Below are 20,266 nucleotides of genomic sequence, written 5' to 3' on the forward strand. Positions count from 1 at the left end.
GAATGGGCCATGTTTACCATGCCCCCCAGCATACTCAAGATGAAATTCTCCAAAGACTTGACGCACACTTCAAGACATATTTATCCCTAAACGTAACCAACCCACATGTAATCATAGGTGCCGCCGGTGCCTATATAAGCAAGGGAGTTTAGTCTGTATGGTTAAGTCAGAGACATTCACATATGATTTCAATTTAATGGCCAAATTGAGCTTGCACTCTATATTCTCGAGAACGCACGGTCACTCGAATCCATGATGATCGACCCATTTGGTCTTAAGCAAGCTCGATCGAAGGAAAACCCAAAGTGGTTATATGATGTCTGAGTTGGCCGAGAGTTTGCTCATAAGTTTCTGGGCCTTGAAATATCGTCATGTATTAACGATATTATGATTGCAACCGAGCAAGGCAGGTGGTGTGGAACTATTTATGGTCGCAACTGAGCCAGTCAGGTGGTATGGTGTTAATTTGGAGCTGTGCTCGTAGAAGATGCTTGGCAGGCACAAGAGTATAAGTCTATAGAATTTGGAGATAATGTGGGATCTAGGGTGTGTGTTGTGTGCGTTGCTTGGAAACTAATTAAGCAGGAGCACCGGTAGGGAGTGTACAGACTTATACATGGGTGTATGTATGTATGTATGCATTAGTTGCACGTGAGAGTATATATGATGAGATATATAACACTTGCAGATGACTAGAATAGATGTGATAAATATTATCTTCACCTTACACATGACTAATGATATCAGACTAACTCGCAGACAATTAAGCGATACAAGGATATCAAATTTTCCACATAGAGATGACAAATGTATATAATGATCATTCAATTCAAAAGAAAAACATTCAATATATAACTAAACGCAGAGCATTTGTGACCGACAATCAGCTTTCATTTATTCCTCTTATTACTATCTGGGACTGCAATGGGGTGTGAGCTGCATGTATCGATCATATGCCGCAGCCAAGAAGCCTGGGCTCGACCCCCATGGCTTCGAGTTGGTCAGCTATACGCTCGATCTCTCGTGTTGCAGTCTCAACAATGTCTTGAACCTCCCTGCGCGCGTTGGCCAATTCCCTTCTGAGCTTGTTCCGGGCCTCCATCTTGAGGATATCTGCGCGCTCGGGATACGGGTGTAGTGGGTGGCGGCGAGCTGGGTTCCGACGGGCGATGGCCTCCCCGCTCGAGACGGCGAGGGAGGTGGCCAAGGCGCACGGCGTTCCCCTCGACGTGGTTCTCAAAGGATGATACGTGGACGCGGTGGACGGCCCACGCAGCTTCCCTGGTCTCCATGCCATGGAAGACCACGTGGTCACCAATCAAACCTCCGACGGAAGACATCTCATCAAATTCGCCAACTATGACGACTTCGAGGGCCGTAAAAGACTATGACGACGTCATGCATGCAGCTCACCACATACTGGTTCCAAATAGGAAGAGAAATACAAACAGCTGATCATCTGTCAAAAATCATGCTCTCCATTCTGGTTGTGTACACTTATGTATCACCTCTAATGTGAAAGATTTTGGTATTTTTGTCTCGTTAGTTGTCTGCGCGCGGGTTCGTCTAATATCCAAACATAATATTAATATTAATCGCATATATTTTAGTCATCTCCAGATGTTATATCTCATCATATATACTCTCACATGCAACTGATGCATACATTCATGTCTAAGTGTGTACCCCGCCTCTTGTTTCCGGCGCTATACACACCCTTTTTTTCTCGAAAAGGGGGGACTCGCCGGCCTCTGCATCAGAACGATGCATACGGCCAACTTTATTAATAAGCAAATAGGTTTAATAAAGGTCATAAAACCGAAGTGAAAGTAAAAAAAAGCTCACATAGAGCCTATAAAAAAGTAACCACAGCGCCACAACCGGCCGGCATCAACAAGATAAGGAAACTAATTGCCTATCCTATTACATGACTGCCATCCAAACCGGTTGAAAATATCCCGTGCTACCATCTCCCACCGGATAGATCTAGTAACCAAACGCTCCCTGGCCTCCGTCGGAGTGAGTAGCGACCACATACGGATCAATGTAGTGGCTCGGAAGATAACCTGTAAAAAATGAAAATTTATTGTTGTATTAAAAACCAAGTCATTTCTGCAGTTCTAGACTGCCCACAATAAAGCACATACTCCTACGCGAATGTGTCTCGCTGTTTCGGCATGTATCCCGTTAAGCCACGTCCCAAATAACGTGTTGACAAAATTTGGAGGAGTAATATTAATGGCTATGTGCACCGTCCGCCATAGCACTTTTGCCAACGGGCAGTCAAGAAAAAGGTGTTTGATGGTTTCATCCCGATCACAAAAACTACACCTAGTAGGTCCTGTCCAGTTGCGCTTTGCCAGATTGTCCTTGGTTAAGATGACTTGTTTATGAACAAACCACATAAACACTTTAATTTTCAAAGAAACTTTGACTTTTCAAACATGTTTGGAACTAGGAATGGAGCTAGAGTTGATAACATCGAGATACATCGATTTAACTGTAAATTCCCCAGTCCTAGTAAGCTTCCAGTGCAACTGATCGGGTTGTTGAGATAGCTGAACCTCCATCAGTCTACGCACTAAATGGAGCCAAACTTCCCAATGATTACCGGCTAGCGTTCTCCTAAATTGAATATTAAGGGGGATGGACTGAAATACTGTTGCAACAGGCGTGTCGCGTCGTTGAGCAATATTATAAAGAGTCGGGTATTGAAGCGCGAGGGGTGTCTCTCCTAGCTAAGTATTCTCCCAGAAACACGTGTTGGTACCATTTTCGATTATAAACTTGCTCCTATTGAAAAAGGCTGATTTGACTCGCATCAACCCTTTTCAGAAAGGCAAATCCGTCGGCCTTGCTGTCACTTGGGACAAAGTTTTGGAGTGAAGATACTTACTACGGAGAATTTGTGCCCATGTGGCCTCTGTCTCTACAGATAATTTAGACAGTCACTTGCTGAGAAGATATCTGTTCTTGACCTCAAGATTTTCAATGCCAAGACCCCATTTGTCTTTTGGTCTACAAATAATATCCCATTTGGCGAGTTTGTATTTTCGTTTTAGTTCACCTTTTACCAGAAGAAATGAAATCGATAGAAGTCCAGTCTTTTCCTAACTCCAACTGGAACCTCAAAAAAAGACAAAAGAAACATAGGCATACTCGTGAGAACTGAGATAATGAGAATTAATCGGTCTCCGTATGACATGAGCTTGCCCTTCCAGCAACTCAGTTTCTTCTCAAATCGATCCTCAATGCACTTTCATTCTCTGTTTGGTAGCTTACGATGGTGAATTGGTATACCTAGATACGTAAAAGGTAGAGTCCCCAATTCGCACCCAAATAATTGCCTATAAGCCTCTTGTTCCTCATTGGCTCTTCCAAAACAGAACAATTTGCTTTTGTGAAAGTTAATTGTGATTTTGTAATTCCCTTGCTCGCAAAGACTCCACAAAAAGGTAAAAATGAACAAGACGATAGGATCACACTGACAATGCACAATCGGCCGGCAACCAAAAGATCAATGTATTTGTATTTCTGGGTTTTTCTATTTTCTTTCCATCTTTTTTGATTTGTTATAAATAATAATAAACACAATTAATAAATACTCCTAATTTAAAAAATCATGAATTTAAAAATAATTCCTAGATTTCAGAAACTATTCATTAATTCCAAAAATGTTCCTATAATTCAAAAGTATGCATGAATTTTATTAAAAAATACTAGAGAAAAATTCAAAATGGAAACTGGTAAAAACTCAAAAGAATATCGACAGAATCCCAAAACCGGTGGGAGCATACACAATGATAACCCAGAATGGGCTAGCCCATTATAGCGCACAACTCAGGGTGCGCAATTGCGTGGTATCCGCTGCGGTACACCCAGAGTAGGATCTGCCGAGCAAATCCTTTTGCGCCAAATAGTAGCCATCCGGCAAATGCATGTGATGTGCTCCCGCACCAGGAAAGTGCCCGCTGGAACACCCTGCCAAGGGTAAACCCTAGTTATAGTTCCTCCCAAGTGAAAACTGAAAACATCCATCATCACAAGATATTGTGGGCTCTTCCTATGCTTGGGTCGTTTCCCATCTCATCGGCCGTTGGATACTTTCACCATTGACCTGTGAGCCGTGTAAAATCCCAAATACCACCCAGTTGGTGAAGGCATGTACCTAGCCACGGGAGCTGGTGAGTGTTAGTGACTAATGTAGCGCGAACATTTAAGAACTAACTGCAAACGGCATATCCGAATATGTTTTGACCATTTATTGACAAACGTGAACAATTTTTGAAAAATGCAAACAATTGAATTTTGAACAAATTTTTAAAACAAGAACATTTTTTTGTTGCTGAACGAATTTTGGATAACAGGAGCATTTTTTGAAATTTTGACATGTTTATTAAAACCCAAAGATTTTTTAAAATTCCTGAGCATTTTTTAAATTTGTGGACAAATTTTAAAAGGAAACATTTCTTGAAACTCTGAACATATTTTTTAAGAATGGAAAATAAATTTAAATTCATTTTTTTAAAAGTGAAAAAAAATTACAAACAGAAACTCTTTTTTAAAATTTGTGAACAAGTTTTGAAAACAAGAACATTTACTGAAATTTCTAAAGATTTGAGGATAAAAATAAAAACTAAATACCGGTAAAAAAAAACGTTTCAGGAGCCTTCTAGTCCGAAAACCGGATTCACCGCTCGCTCGCTCTCTCGCTTCGATCTATTCGATATGTGGACAAAACGACGCAATGAGCGTCGTATAGGAAACACGCTGTCTCCGCCCTCCGGTAATTGGCCAACTGGGTCGTCGCCAGAGTTGACTTCGTTACTGCTGCGTGAGCTGGATCACATCATGAGAACTTCACCGCTTCCTCCAGTGAAGGACAAGGACGGTTGACATGGCGGCTTCCGGCGGCTCCGATGGAGCACCCAAGGGCAGAGATCTTCCTCAGCCCTCCAGATCCAGATCCAGGTTAGTACTACGTTCGCTCAATCCCCGGACTGGCTACCTTCTAGATCCTGACCCCGTTTAATACATCTGAATCTGATCTGCTTCTCACTTATTTCATCTTCTACGAGGATTACTTTGATCTTGTTTGCTCTACCCTTTGACTTTAGATTATAGAAGTTTTATTAAATTTTGAGTATAATAACTACGCAAGTTAGAGAAGTACTAATACTACATGGAGTATTTCGCATGGAGGCAACATTATATTTATTCCTCTAACACTTAATGTTTCAATTTCTCTCAGCATAAACAGTACCCTGGGTACCAAGTTGGAAAATGCAAAGAGAATATCAATAGAACAGTTGGAAGTCATCACGGATAATTTCTCCCCTGAACGAGTAATTGGTCGAGGTGGATACGGAACCATCTACAAGGTAATTCATTTATGGCATGTTTGGTTTTTAGTGATTTATACATACAACGATATGAACAGTGTAATGTGTCAAACCAAACAGAGTTTGATACTTGCATATTCTGTGCTTTTCAAATCTTGAACAGGGGGTGAATAGCAATGGGAAATGTGTTGCTGTGAAGGTGCTCCATAAAAACACAACAGGAACAGACAATGGCGAATTCAAACATGAGTTTGAAAGTCTAATGAGGCTCAAGCATCACAACATCATCAAGTTAGTTGGCTTCTGCTACGAAACACGACATAAGCCAATGCTGCACGATGGAGAAACCATTTTTGCTGAAGATATATACAAAGCGCTCTGCTTTGAGTATATGCAAAATGGGAACCTTAAAGAGCATATTTCTGGTACAGACAGAGGCTTGTCCAGTTAGTATTTAGTATTTAGCATATATATATTTTCATTTTCTTCACACTCTACAATTATATACGCAGTGGAATGTGACGGACTGGAATGGCACACACGCTACAAAATTATCAAGGGAACTTGCGAAGGATTAAAATACCTCCACGAAGAATTCAAAGAACCAATTTACCACTTGGACCTAAAACCTGAAAACATACTGCTAGATGAGAATATGGTACCGAAACTTGCTGATTTTGGTTCGTCGAAGCTCTTTGGCAAAGAACTAACCATGGTTATCTCACAGAATCTTTCAGCAACAATGTAAGTTTGTGAATTTCTTTTCCAGTAAATTAAAATGTGCTTACAACATCACCACTGTATTGTTAAAAAAATTAACCATTGTATATCTGTTGTATTTGTGTTGCCATGTTCAGTGGGTATGTGCCGCCCGAATACTATTCTCATCAGGTCGTCTCGAAGAAGTTTGACATATTCAGTTTAGGTGTTGTAATGATAAAGATAATTGCAGGTCCTAGAGGCAATTCCTTAAGTGCCGAGATGGAGTACCAAGACTTTCTTGATCAAGTACAAATCGCTATCTCTTTCGCTTCATCAGAAGATCAATAATTATTTTAACAAACCTAGCTTTATACTTTGATTCCATAGGTACATGAAAACTGGAGGAAAAGGTTCCAGGAAAAATGGCATAATTCCAAACTACTACAAGCATATTGCCAACAAGTGAACATATGCATAATAATAGCACTGAGCTGCATGGATTATGATAGGTTCAAAAGACCCGGTATACTGGATATCATCAAACAACTGAACAAGACTGAAACTGTAATCAAAGAGTTGCACCAGGATCACCGATGGACAAGGTAATGGAGACAATTATACTAACGAAATTGCTTTGCGTAAAGCCCTCTGTGTCCGACCCGCGTACAACATTAGGATCCTACGTTCGTGGTTCAAGTAGGGGTTTCATCTCAGGGTGGTTTACTAGTGTCGGACACACATTTGTAACTAGAGGTGTGCGCACGCATGTTTTCGCACTAGTTATCGAAAATCTGTTTTTAACAAGGATATAACTCATATTAATCATTTTCATATGTGCACGCTCATTAGACCAAATATATTTTGCTGTTGGTCAGGGCAGCGACCATGGCAGAGATGTGCGGTTGTATGGAGTGCTCGGCATGAGCACAAAAGTGGTTGGTGATTCTTGGGGGTTTGGCTTTGAATTTTTCTTTACTAGATTGGCTCGAGGTTTTGCGAAATGAGTTAGCAACGCCATGGTTAACCTTGCCCATGTCAGTGATCCTGGTTTGGAAACAAATTAAAGAAACAATAGATACAAAGTTCGATTTCAACCGGCTTTTCGAGTTTATGGTTTAGAACAAACTTATACTCATAAAAGGCAACACATGTTTGCAAGGAAATAAAAGGCATGACGAGTAATCCCAGCCCGGGAGACACTCTCGTGTCAGCACTACATCACTAGTGCTCTTCTTTTGAACTCAATATCAGTAGTGCTCACAAATAACTCTGCTGGCAACCGGTAAGTGATCAAGGAAATAAGAACTATTTCGGCAGCCGGTAACAGCTCTGCTTTCTGTGCTTCTAGCAGTGTCTTTACGGTGATTTTTTGTTGTTCTTATAATGGTGTTTGTATTGATTTTTCTAGGCAGTTCCAACAGCTTATTTTATTTGCCAATCATCTGAAATTTGTTATTGTGCAAATTAATCTGAAATTCTGTGACCCAACTTATCGCCATGTGCTACAAGCATATGATACCATGCTTGCCAACCTTTTCTTCTTTCGAAAAAAGAATATTGCTAAAGGACATTCTTTCAATCCCAATTATGGTGTTAAGATATGTGATAACTCTAGAATGCTTAAAAAGCTAGTGATGTCAAGTGATTGGCTCATATATGTGTGTTTAAACTGACTTGATTTTCATGCTCAATTTAATAGGATATCAGATGCAAATAGAACACCGGCCATTGATTCTCAGAAACAAAGTCTTGCGCTAGAAGAAGTGCGCTTTCTCATAAATAATCTGACTTTGGAGAATAACAGATCGTGTGAACCCTCAGTTTCTCCAAGAAAAAAATTTCACCCTAACATTTTGGATCTTCCAAGTGATCAAAGGACATCCTACCGTGGCCGAAAATCGACAGAAATTTTGTTCCCTACACGGCTGCCGAACTCTTCCCCTAGTTCAAGAGGCAAACACTGTCCAACGTCACATGTGCATTCAAGAGCATTTGGGCAATGCCCAGGATCCCCTACTGCATGGCAGGATGATGCACGGAGCTTAGGCTCACTACACCCACTTCCTCTTCCTCTTCCTCCAGGCTTCCCTTGCACATCTTCCCGTTCCCTCCATTCACAGTGGAAGAAGGGGAAGTTATTAGGCAGTGGTACATTTGGGCAAGTATACCTCGGATTGAACAGGTGCACAGTCTGATCCTAGAGCATTTTATCATCTCCTGTTCTTCAGCAACTGAACCTTTCCTTTGTACAGTATACTTAATTGCACTCTAAATGTAATGCAGTGAAGGTGACCAAATGTGTGCAATTAGAGAGGTTAAGGTTATTGCTGATGATTCAGAGTTAAAAGAGTGCCTGAGGAAGCTAAATCAGGTATCTTCTTTGGAGCTTATTGGATTAGTCATTATCATTGTCATGTACCGAATGTTAGTTCTTTCATACTGACGATGCTCCTTATGGACAGGAAATGTGCATCCTAAATCAGCTTTCGCATCCAAATATTGTGCAGTATTATGGCAGTGAACTGGTAAATACAAAAGAAATGGTTATCTTCCATGATCTTATCTTGAACATGTAACAATAACATAAATTACCAAGGCAATCACAGTCACTACAATATGTTATCTGAAATTTAGGTGGTGCTACAATGGTTAGATATATTAGAATATATTTATTTCCAATCATAGTGTAAACTATGAAGAGTCCCATTTATTTGCAACTTTATCATTTTGCCTGAATAAGTTTCATATTGCAATGCAGTCTAGTGAAACACTCTCGCTCTATCTTGAGTTTGTTAATGGGGGCTCTATACATAAGTTGCTTAGAGAATATGGTCCATTTGAAGAGGCAGTCCTCCGGAATTACACTGCACAGATCCTTTCTGGCCTTGCATACTTGCATAGGCGGAATATAGTGCACAGGTATTGGGCAGTCATCAAAGTAAATAGAATAGGATGGCCATTTCTTTTTGAGAAAACATCATGTATTATTAATTCTTATTGATGAAAACTTGCATTTCTCACAGGGATATCAAAGGATCAAATATATTTGTAAATCGTAATGGTGACATCAAACTCGCAGATTTCAGTATGACCAACCATGTAAGTACTAACACTGTGTCAATGATCTGACATTTATTTATTTATACAGACATCGTTTTGTTGAACGTGGATTTTATTTATATAGATATCAGAAGCAACATCTATCAAATCCTTCAAAGGAAGTCCCTACTGGATGGCTCCGGAGGTAAAGACTACAATATTTTTCCCATGTATTTTCCATTGTTATTTGAATATCAGCTGATGTCTATTTATTCCCAGGTTATCATGAATACCAATGGAGATAGCCTTTCAGTGGACATTTGGAGCCTTGGCTGCACCATTATTGAGATGGCAACCACAAGGCCTCCTTGGAATCAGTACGAAGGGGTGAGTTTGTTATGAGATTTTGCATGGCTATGATGGTTGGTTATTCTCATCATTGTGTGCTAACCTTTTGTAATCAATTTCACAGGTGGCTGCAATATTCAAAATTGCAAACAGCAAAGACATACCTGATATGCCAGATCATCTTTCTTCTGAAGCAAAAAGCTTTCTGAAACTATGTTTGCAGCGTGATCCTGCTGCGCGTCCGACTGCTGCTCAATTAATCGTACATCCTTGGGTGAAAGACCAAGCATCAGTTACCAAGTCTCCTGTCAAATAGTGGTTTATATTAGGAAATCTGCTTGTACTCTGTATGATAGCCCGTTATGGGTAGATGACATTATCTCTCATATTGGTTACCCTCGAGATCGAGTGTGGTGTCCTATAATTTCTTACCGCTATGATTGAATGTCAGGTAAAGAGAAGTGTTGAGTTGTTGATAATAATCTCAGGATGAGAAACTTAGCAGTGCCAGTGAGATATCAACTCGCAGGGTCTCTGCCATGTATGTTCTCGTTTACTACTGCTAAAAATATGGTAACTTACATCTCTTCCATTGTCTAACAGAACCTGCTAATCTGATTTCTACAGCACCGCATCCAATGTGCGGATGAACATGTCCCTGCCTGTCTTGCCATATACTCCCTCCGTTCCATAATGTAGTGCCTATAGATTTTTGCACAAGTCAAACATTCCAAACTTTGACCATATTTATAGAGAAAAGTAGGTACATCTAGAATACCAAATGCACATCATTGAATACATCGTGAGTTATATTTTCAGAATGTACATATTTGGTATTGTAGATGTAGATAATTTTCTCTATACACTTGGTCAAAGTTGATAAAGTTTGACTTTTACAAAAATCTATAGGCACTACATTGTGGAATGGAGGGAGTACTACAACTCACACGGTTCAAGAAACAAAGTGTGTACCATGCAAATAATACAGCACACGTTACTCATGGTGGAACCGTGTATGATGTACAACAAAAGTACACATAAAAATAGAACCGTGGGTGATACACTAAAGATAGCACACACTTTGAAACAACAGCAAGTGTGTGATGGGTTTTTTTAAATCGTATGCGGTAGCACCACATCTCAAACGTGAGCTTTAAAGTCAACGTGTCCGATGTGGCAATCCCACTTGAAAATTGTACGTGAACCGTGTTCGATGATATCATACATGGCAGACATTAACAATCGAGACATCACGCAAAGTTTTCTTGTGAAATTCGTGTGCCATAGGTAATATTTCACAAATATTTTGCGTTGATTCTCTATCTGGTTTCTATGAGCAATTACACACGCTTAACTCATATAAGACGTGTGTGATGGATGACCAATCCCGCGTGTCTGTCGCAACTATAGTGTGTGCAATAGGTTCCTGCATAACATATGATTGCTTTTACCAGAATGTCTGGGTCATATGTGATGAACCTTTCCTATCGCACACCTTAGCAAGGTGACGGTTTGAAACTGTGTCATCGAAAGGCGTTTAAACCGTTTGCTTAGGGCCTGCGTGCACTAGCGGAACGCCCCTAGTGGGCAGGTTTGTGCATTTCTTCACTTTGTTTCATTTGTTCCTCTCATTTTTTTCTTTACTTTTTTATGTTCTAAAAAACCTAAAATACATATATTCAATAAACAATTACTTAAATTTTGAAAATAATATTTGTGCAGTGTTAAAAAATTGCAACTCCAAAAAAAATGTTTTGATGCGTATTTCAAAAATTATTTAACACATATTTGAAAATAAAAGTTAAAAAACATGTCTTTGAAAAATGTAAACATATATTTGAAAAATATATAACGTGTATAAAATAAATGTTCTTATGCATACAAAATAATTATAATATATATGAAAAAGTAACATAAAAAACATTCTCCCTCTGTCTGGAACTACTCTATATACATTCGTTTTTATCCATTTCTCTGACAAGTATTTCCGGATGGAGGGAGTATATTTCAAATACTATTAATCATTCATATGGAAAATGCTAAATGTGTATATAAAATGTACAACACGTATGAAAAAAATAGGTTAACATAAAAAATATAAAAATGTCAATCATATATTTAAAAATAGTTAAACATGTACAAAACAATTCTTGAAGTGTACAACAAATGTGGATATCAAAAACATATAGTGTAAAAAATGTTAATAGTGTATTTTTGAAATTTTAAACATGTATAAGAAATTGTTCTTGATGTATACAAAAAAAAATTGCATTGTGTGTGAAAAAAGTAGACATGTGTTGGAAAAACAAAAAGAAAAAACTGTGTAAACCGAAGAAACAGTAGAACAAAGTGAAGATCAAAGAAAACCTATGAAAGCTGAGAAAGAAACAAGAAAATAAAAAAAAAACAACGAAACAAATGTAAAAACAGTCAAAACAATGCTACAGTACCAAGCCAGGCAAAGAATGCGCCATGTAGATGACACATAATACATCTCGATACGGGCGAAATATAGCTCCCACGAGCAAAGGTATACATCGCCTACTACGACCTGTACATAGCATCACACGGTTTTGTTCCGCTTTTCCTCCAGTTTTCTTTTGGTATTATTTTTGGTTTTCAGTGACTGTCCATCGCTAATATTTGGATGGATTTTTTTTACAAAGAGTGGATTTTATTATTTCAAAATAAAGCATTAAATGAATATAAACACAATTAGCACACACTCAAAACCCGGCGTCTGCATGGTTAGGATGCACACAGGCAACACACAACATGCTAGCAAAGAGCAAAGTTATGACTGAACGGGCGATCAAAACAATGATGCTATATCATAATCAATGGGGCAATATTTGGATGGATGAAACATGTCGCCCAATCACCAAATATGAAGGCTGGTGCGCCCCAAAAATTAACTCGGCCAGCTTTCGGTTTCGATCCGACGTCAGTCCGCGGCTCCGCTGATCGTACGTACGCTGCTGGTCGATCGGCGTAGGCGCGCCCGCCGTCCTGCTCCTGCTGGCTTGATCGTCCGGCCCGTGCCCAAGGAATCATGCATGGTCTTGTTTGGGTGAACAGGTCATGGTCACGTACGATACGACTCGAGCAACAGTAGGCGCGAGGCCTCGCTGCTGCTGCTGCTACGGCGGCGTAGTTCAGTAGCTCCAGCAACCGGACGACACGTGATTCCCACTGTGCAAAACTATGTATCATACGGAGTAGTATGAATAGGGTTAGGCCCGGTCGCCGTGGGCTCATGGCTAGCAACGTACTGTAGGTCCAAGAATGAGACAAGCGACATGGGCGCGCCGTCCGCAGTCCGTACAGTGCATGGACAAGCGCTGTCGTTTCGAATGAATCACGCGGCGGCGTGGCGATGCAGTGGTGGTGGTAGGGGCCGGCCTGACACGTACTCCTACGTACCACCGACGGCCGTTTGTAGAAGCAACAAGGACGCGCGTCTGCCGGGCGGGCTCCTGCGTGCGTGCGTGCGTGCGTGCATGCTCTGCCCTTCTCGCGCGCTCCAGCTAGCCGGCACCAAATCAGTCGGTTAACTCGGTCGGCCTTGGGTCCTGCTCCGACGCGACGCGCGTGCCGGATGCGTGTCTCGGATCGATCAACTAATCCGCACAGCACTGCATGCTGATCGGTCAGCCAGCGTACGCGGTTGGTCGGCCGCGGTGCCCTGCGTTACCAGCAGGCAGCCAATCAATCATGCAGCTGCTTCTGTTTTGAGAGGAAAAAGTCCATTTTAAACCTTGAACTCGTAGACGTTCAGCGAAACGAACCCTCAAATCAAAATCCCGGTCGATTGCACCCTGAACTATGCAATCCCGGTCTAAATCAAACCTTCAAGTCGTTTGGATGGGCGGGATTGCTGGGATTTCGCTGAGGGCACACACCTGCATCCTGCTGGGCCGGCCCGCTTTAGTTTTCTTTCGTTAAAAAAATAAAAAATTACAAAGGGCCCTACACCTTGGTCCAGCTGGGCCGGCCCACTTTTAGTTTTTGTTAAAAATTTGTTCAGAATGCTTTTTCCTATATTTCTTAAAACTTTTTAAAGAAAAGTTCGGGATTAAAAAAATATCTCTGTTTCAAATATTGTTCACAATTTAAAAAATATTCGTGCGTTCTAATTTCGTTTTGGAGATTCAAAAAACATTCCTTGTTCAATTTTCTGTTTTTCTGTTTCATTTTGCTTTCTCTTACCTTGTTCGATTCTTTTTTTTTTCTGTTTACAATTATTTGTTCTAAATTAAAAGCATAGAACTACTTCAAAAAACCATTTTCTTACAAAGAAGTTCAATGAAATTTAAATATTGTTCAGTGGATATCACAAAAATGTTCAACATGTATTAAATACTGTTCAACGTATATCACGAAAATGTTCAATTTTTATTTAAAAAATTTAAAAAATGAACTTTATTCATATTCGTGAACCTTTTTTATAATTCAATGATTTTTTTCGAAATCAATGAACTTTTTTGTCGAAATTGCTGAAAATTTTGAAATTCGATGAACTTTTTTAAAATTTGATGAATTATTTTAAATTAGCAAACTTTTTTTATTTTTTCGAATTCAATTGGTACTATTCTTTTTCAAAATTTTGATTCTTTCAATTTTTTGTTTTTGTGAACAGTTTTTAAATTTATGTTTTCTTTATTCAAATAATTTATAGCTGGTTTATAGCTGGTTTACTGTTTATACTGAAGATAGGTCAAATAGTGTTGTTTCCATTTATAAACAGCAACGCGAGCTTGTCATATTGGTTGACGTACGTGGCGTGCAAATTGGTGGCCGGAGTTCGATTCCCAATCCGGCCGAATAAAACTATATTTTTTTCTGCTTCGCGTTTTTCCTGTCAGCAGCTTGCTGGGCCGGCCCGTCGCGCGTCGCGCGCGACCTCCAGCAGCTCGAACCGGCCTAAAGCGCTGAGTGTACTGTGCGTACGTCCGAAGCTCTGCCGCAAAGAATTTTTTTTGAGCAAGCAAAAAAATAAATGGGCTGGCCTAGTGCGGAGGACGGTGCTCCTTGGCCCACCAGCTAGACAAATCCCGGTTGAAAATTGTCAAGGTTTGATTTAGACCGGGATTGCATAGTTCAGGGTGCAATCGACCGGGATTTCGACTTGGGGGTTCGTTTCGCCGAACGTCTACGAGTTCAGGGTTTAAAATGGACTTTTTCCGTTTTGAGATGGATGCATCTTGGTGCTTGGATGAAGGGACCTCGGCCGGCCATGGTCGTGATCCACGCACGGGGCGAGGAAAGGTTCCTGCTACACTGCTACAGGGACGACATTGCATGGCTTATGTTAATTAGCATCTTGGTGCTTGGATGAATGGGTCTCGCTCTCGGCCATGGTCGCCATCGGCTCACGACTCGCATTCGCAGCCGTCTCGCACGGGGCGAGTTCATGGTTCCCGCTATAGGGACGGCATGATCCCACATGCAAGGCTTATGTTAGCACGGACCTAGGTTAGCTAGGTAGGTAAGCCAACGCAGGTCAAAGAATAAGACAAGCTTGCGCCGTCCGTCCGTCCGTCCGTACAGTGAATGATCAGGGCCTGTCGAATCGAATCGCGCGGCGTGGAAATGGTGCTCACTGGTAGGGGTCCGGCTGACACACGCCGATGGCCTACACCATTATAGGAGCTAGCTCCGGCCAGCAGCGGCAAAATTTCATGTTTTGACCATTTCTAAAAGCTATTCGAGATCTGACCCTTTTACTATCCCCAGAGCCTATGGTGATAGAGTATAACAACCTACCGCCAAGGTCCCTGGCGGTAGGCTTGCATGCCCTACTGCAAATTCTTCCTAAGTATTGAAACATAGTGCGTGCTCGTGTTTACCGCCGAGCACCTTGCCGATAGGGGTGTACAGGCTACCACCGATCTGTTTGGCGGTTCCTACCGCCAAGGTCCCTAACAGTAGGCTGTTACACCCTACCGTCATGGACCCTGGCGGTAGCAAAAGGGTCATATTTTGATTTTTTTTAAACTAGGGTCAGATCTCGAATAGGTTTGAGAAAAGGATCAAAACACGAAATTTTGCCGCTAGCAGCTGGGAGATCTTGAACCTGGACTGTACGTACAGCTGCTCCTAGAGCTATCTAGTGATCAACCTACAACTTTTTTTCGAAATTGCTCTTTTGATCCCTAGCTCATATGCTCCCATACGAACAGTAAAATCAGACAAAATAGTAAAAAGTTTGATTTTTTTATGAACATTGATGAATGTTCTAACTACATGCAAAATTTTAGGTCGAAATGGCATTCGTGGAAGTCTGGGCAAAAATAACAAAATCGGTGCTCCAAAATGCTTTCAACAATAGTCTTTTTCGACCATCGATTTTTCTTTCCCAAACCTCCACGAATGTCATTTCAACATGAAATTTTGCACGCAGTTAAAAAACTTATCAATGTTCATCATAAAAAGATCAGATTTTGATGAACTTTTTTTCTATTTTTTTTATTTTACTGTTCATGCGAGAGCATATAAGCTCGGGATCAAATACTCCATGTCCCTTTTCTCTCTCTTTTCTAAAAGAGAGATCAATTCAATTTCAACCTATCTAATCCGTGCCTGCGTAAGTAGTAGCACTCTTTGTTGCCGGTGTGAATCTGGCATTAGCACTCTTAAGTGATTGATTAATGGGCACGGGGGGTCGATTCAAGCCAGCCTTGCTTAATTTGATGATGGTGGCATGCACGTGCCGATGAGCTTAGCTAGGCCGTGAGCAGCATGCCAGTCGTTGTTAGAGAGGAAGAGGAGGATCAATAACTTGTGAGGAAAAAAGGCGCGGATGACGGCAGGTGATGCGCCGCGTGCGTGGCCAAACTTGGTATCGGACCGTACGTAGTGTTCACGCAAAATAGTTTCTGCTCACCAGATGGGCACTCAACGTATATATACAGGTACAGGTACAGGTAGGTACAGGCATGTATGCGTGCATGCATGTCAGCTAGTCCACCAATCATTGGGTGTCTTGCGCTTAACTCTGACGCTAACACGCGCATGCATGCAACTTGATCGCATCAACAACAGCTAGCTACTAATATAACCGGCAGTGCTAGTTCTAGAATGTACAGACAGAATCAGTATAGGTGCGTGCATGTGTGTCAACAGAGGTCCGTCGATCCATCGTCCATCGATACCAACTTGGCGAGCTTACAGCTAATGACTAGAGCGCACGTTCGATGGATATACGATCCCTCTCGGATTCCTCCCGCTCCAGTGGCGATTAACCCTCGTGGTTAGCTAGCTAGCTGTAACGATCTACCAATCTAGGTTGGAATCTAATCCCGGGCCATCTCGTGAAGGATCGACAGGTGTTAATTAACTAAGCGATTGTGTTAAGCCAAGAGCCAAGAGGCAGGTGAGCCCCCGTATTCTAATGCTGCCGCTTCCGTTCCATGTAGCTGGTGGACATGGATTAAGTAAGCCGAAGCTACGGACCAACTAGCCACTAGGAGGATCAAAGTAGATAGAGTAGGAGTCGTACTGCTAATAGTGCTTGTTAAGTGTGCTGCCAGCTGGGCTGGACTCTCCCCTAATCCTGATCATTTTGTTAATCCCCCTATGCCAAGATCCATGAGCCCCATTGGCGCTGAGGAAGCGCATGATCGTCCATCCATCAGGCAGAGAAAGCGTCCGTCCCAGCTGCCTGCCTGCCTTTGACTCGAATCTCATCTACAATCTCTGCTGCTAGAAGAAGAAAGAAAGAAAGAAAAGCTATAGCAATGGATGGCAACGTGCCTCCGACGCGCGCGCTCAATTATTGCGGTGCATGCACGTAGTAGATCCGTCCATGGAGATCAATGGAATCAACGTGCACGTAGGAGTAGAGTATATGATGTATTTGGCTGGTTCCTTGTCACATTATGCACTTTGAGACAGGTGTTGCAAAATGCTTAAGGCGTTGGACGGGAGGGAGATCGTATGTGCCGTGACGGCCGGCAGCAACCTGGATACTTCCTCCGTCTCCGTGGTAACATGCATGGCCTGGGGGTGGGGGGTCGACGATCATATACGAATGCAACGTTCCCTCAAAAATAATACTCCACCAACGGATGCAAATGCAACGGATCAAGCTACGGATCAACTAGCCACTAGGAGTATATACAAATGCAACGGATCAACTTCCCCTAAAAAAACACACGGTGGATCAAGCTAGCTAGCTAGGAGCCCTCCTGGGACACGGACGTGCTGGTGGCGATCGGAAGTGTTGGGTGGGTCGCAGAGACATACTAGTAATCTCCCTCCGGGTCCGGGGACAAGCAAAGCAATGTTCAGCTAGCTAGATGGCGATGGAGGTCGATCCATCTGCAGCTGCGTGCGTGCCTGCTTTCCTTTCGGTAACCCATCGATCGCCGTCGTGCCGGCACGGCGCCAGACACGCCCGCCGCCCGCGACCGATGCCTTGCCTAATCCACGCTTGAACCGTCTACAAAACCTCCACCAACACCATGCACTGAACTGAAGAAAAGAGCGTCGAATATCCACTCAACCAGGCACAGGGTGTGTTTGGTTGCCCGCAACGATTTTTCCTGCACCGCATGTGCGTCTCAGATGGGCCTGCCTATGGTAAAACAGCCCCAAAACCAGCAGCTGCATATAGTTTGATTGTCCGCATCTAGATTGGCCGCATGAGCGAACCAACACTGACTTCTCGTTTGGTTGCCTGCATTTCACTGTGCACGCAAACTACACGGTGTTTGGTCGCAAACTGCATAAGGTGTTAATCATCACTTCTCACTAGCGGTGAGCTTACAGTATCTACAGCCGGACGCCTCAAACAATGTCTCATACGCCCGCGGACGGGCCCGGCCAGTGACCGGACAGAAGAGAGAAAAAAAACATGACCCAACCGGATCTCTCATATCATCCCTATAGGTTCGGGCTGTTCGCAAACCCTCATATATCCATCTCAAATATGGGAAGGATATGAGGACTCGCGGACGCGCCCGGTCAGTCCGCCACGTAGGACGCGGCCCCACCCGAACCACATTTTCTCTTTCTTTATTCATTCTTTTATTTCTCTCTCTTCATCTTCATCAATCACGTGTAAGTGACCGGACATATCTCTACTCTTATAAAAATAGAGTTGGTGATGATGGTGTGCCTGCCATCCTGCAATATAAGCCGTTTGATTTATATCTGACGGATAGGAAGGAAACTATGGCAATTTTGCAAAAAGATACCCACATCATCTCCACATTTGCAAATAGGGCATTCCCTCGTTCATCATTTTCTCCCATAAGATAAACTACTCATACAAAATGCATCTTGATGTTCCGTGCAACGCACGTGCATCTTGCAATAGAGGAAGAAAATAAGGAGTGTGGTTGCACGGACGGACAAATATGAGCTCAAAACGAACACGCCCGGTCATTGACCGGGCGCTTCCGCGTGCGTTTAACGGGTCATATTTGCTATGTTCAGTTGTAGATGCTCTTACCACACACGATCTGAACATAGTTTCAGCCCTAGCTAGGAAACAAACCACAGTTCATCATATCTACTAACAAATGGTAGTACCAATATAATAGTCAAATGGCTAAATAGAGGAAAGTTCATAGATGCCGAACTAGTGGCAAGTCCATCCTCGCCCTCTTCTCATTGTTGTTGTTGTTGTTGTTGTTGTTGTTGTTGTTGTTGTTGTTGTTGTTGTTGTTGTTGTTGTTGTTGTTGTTGTTGTTGTTGTTGTTGTTGTTGTTGTTTCTTCTTCTTCTTCGGCTTCTTCTTATTATTATTCTCCTCATCTGCTGCTCCTTCTCCTCTTCTACTGCTGCTCTTCTTCTTCTTCTTCTTCGGTTCCTTGTTTGACCTTTGTTTTTCACATTCCCTGTGCCCATTCCATCCTTTTGTTCTTTCAGACTTCATTGTCAAATGCCTCCATACCATGGCTAGAGCTAACAACATCGTCAGACGTCACATCTTCCTCCTCCGGTACCAGTTCATCCCAACCCCATTGCAGGATCCAGTTATGCATAATACAACAAGCAAACAATTCAAGCGACTTTCAAACCGAGAATCTTCAACCTTGGTGGCAAACAATTGAAGTGGCTTGTCTTTCGATTAGGTAACATTTTTCTTGTATATCTCCCAATGCAAATCCTAGGTGATAGGCATACTCTTTAATCGAAATTTTGATCCAACTCCAACATCATGCCCTCCTATTAGTTTAACATCATCGTTAGGGTCCCTCCAGTTCAACTCATTTCTCAGTTTTTCAGCATAACTAGGGCTTGTATCGAATAACATGACTTCCTCATCACTGTCAACATCCTCGGCAGTGTTACACAAGAATGCCATTTTGGTCAAATAATGAACATTAACGAGTCTCTCCATATAAAAAATGTGAATAAACTTAAGGCATCAATGACAAGGCTAATGTATTACATCGGGAGCTATACTTGGATAATGTATTCATTAGATATTGCCATTAATTAACACATACACTAACCTAAGTTTTGCCTAACCAATATACTGACCCTAACCATAATCTTTCTACATGCCAAGTATTCTCCCTACTACACACCATGTATATCCCATTACTACCACAATTGATCAAAGGATTCAAAGAAATCAGATACACTAGGATTTGGAGAAAAACACGAACTGCGGTTCCACATTAATGTAAAAAATGGTACCAAAATAACAACATTTTACTGTTTTTTATTTCCTCAAGCAACAAGGAGAGGGAAATATCCACCGAAAAGAAGCACCTTTGAAGTGGATTTGAGGGGGCTTGAGGTGGGGTAGAGGGGGTGGGGGACAGTAGAGTTCTTCCAGCTCGGGTTGGGAGTGGGGTGGGCCCCACCGACTCTCTCGTG

At 41.9% G+C, this 20,266-nt stretch overlaps 1 pseudogene; it reads left to right on the top strand.

Annotated features, from left to right (window-relative positions):
• The first annotated feature begins 4,772 nt into the window (after positions 1–4,772).
• LOC119357119 lies at positions 4,773–10,017 on the top strand (annotated as a pseudogene).
• The last annotated feature ends 10,249 nt before the right edge of the window (positions 10,018–20,266 follow it).

This window comes from Triticum dicoccoides, chromosome 2A (genome assembly GCF_002162155.2).
Source record: "Triticum dicoccoides isolate Atlit2015 ecotype Zavitan chromosome 2A, WEW_v2.0, whole genome shotgun sequence".
NCBI classification, from domain to species: domain Eukaryota; kingdom Viridiplantae; phylum Streptophyta; class Magnoliopsida; order Poales; family Poaceae; genus Triticum; species Triticum dicoccoides.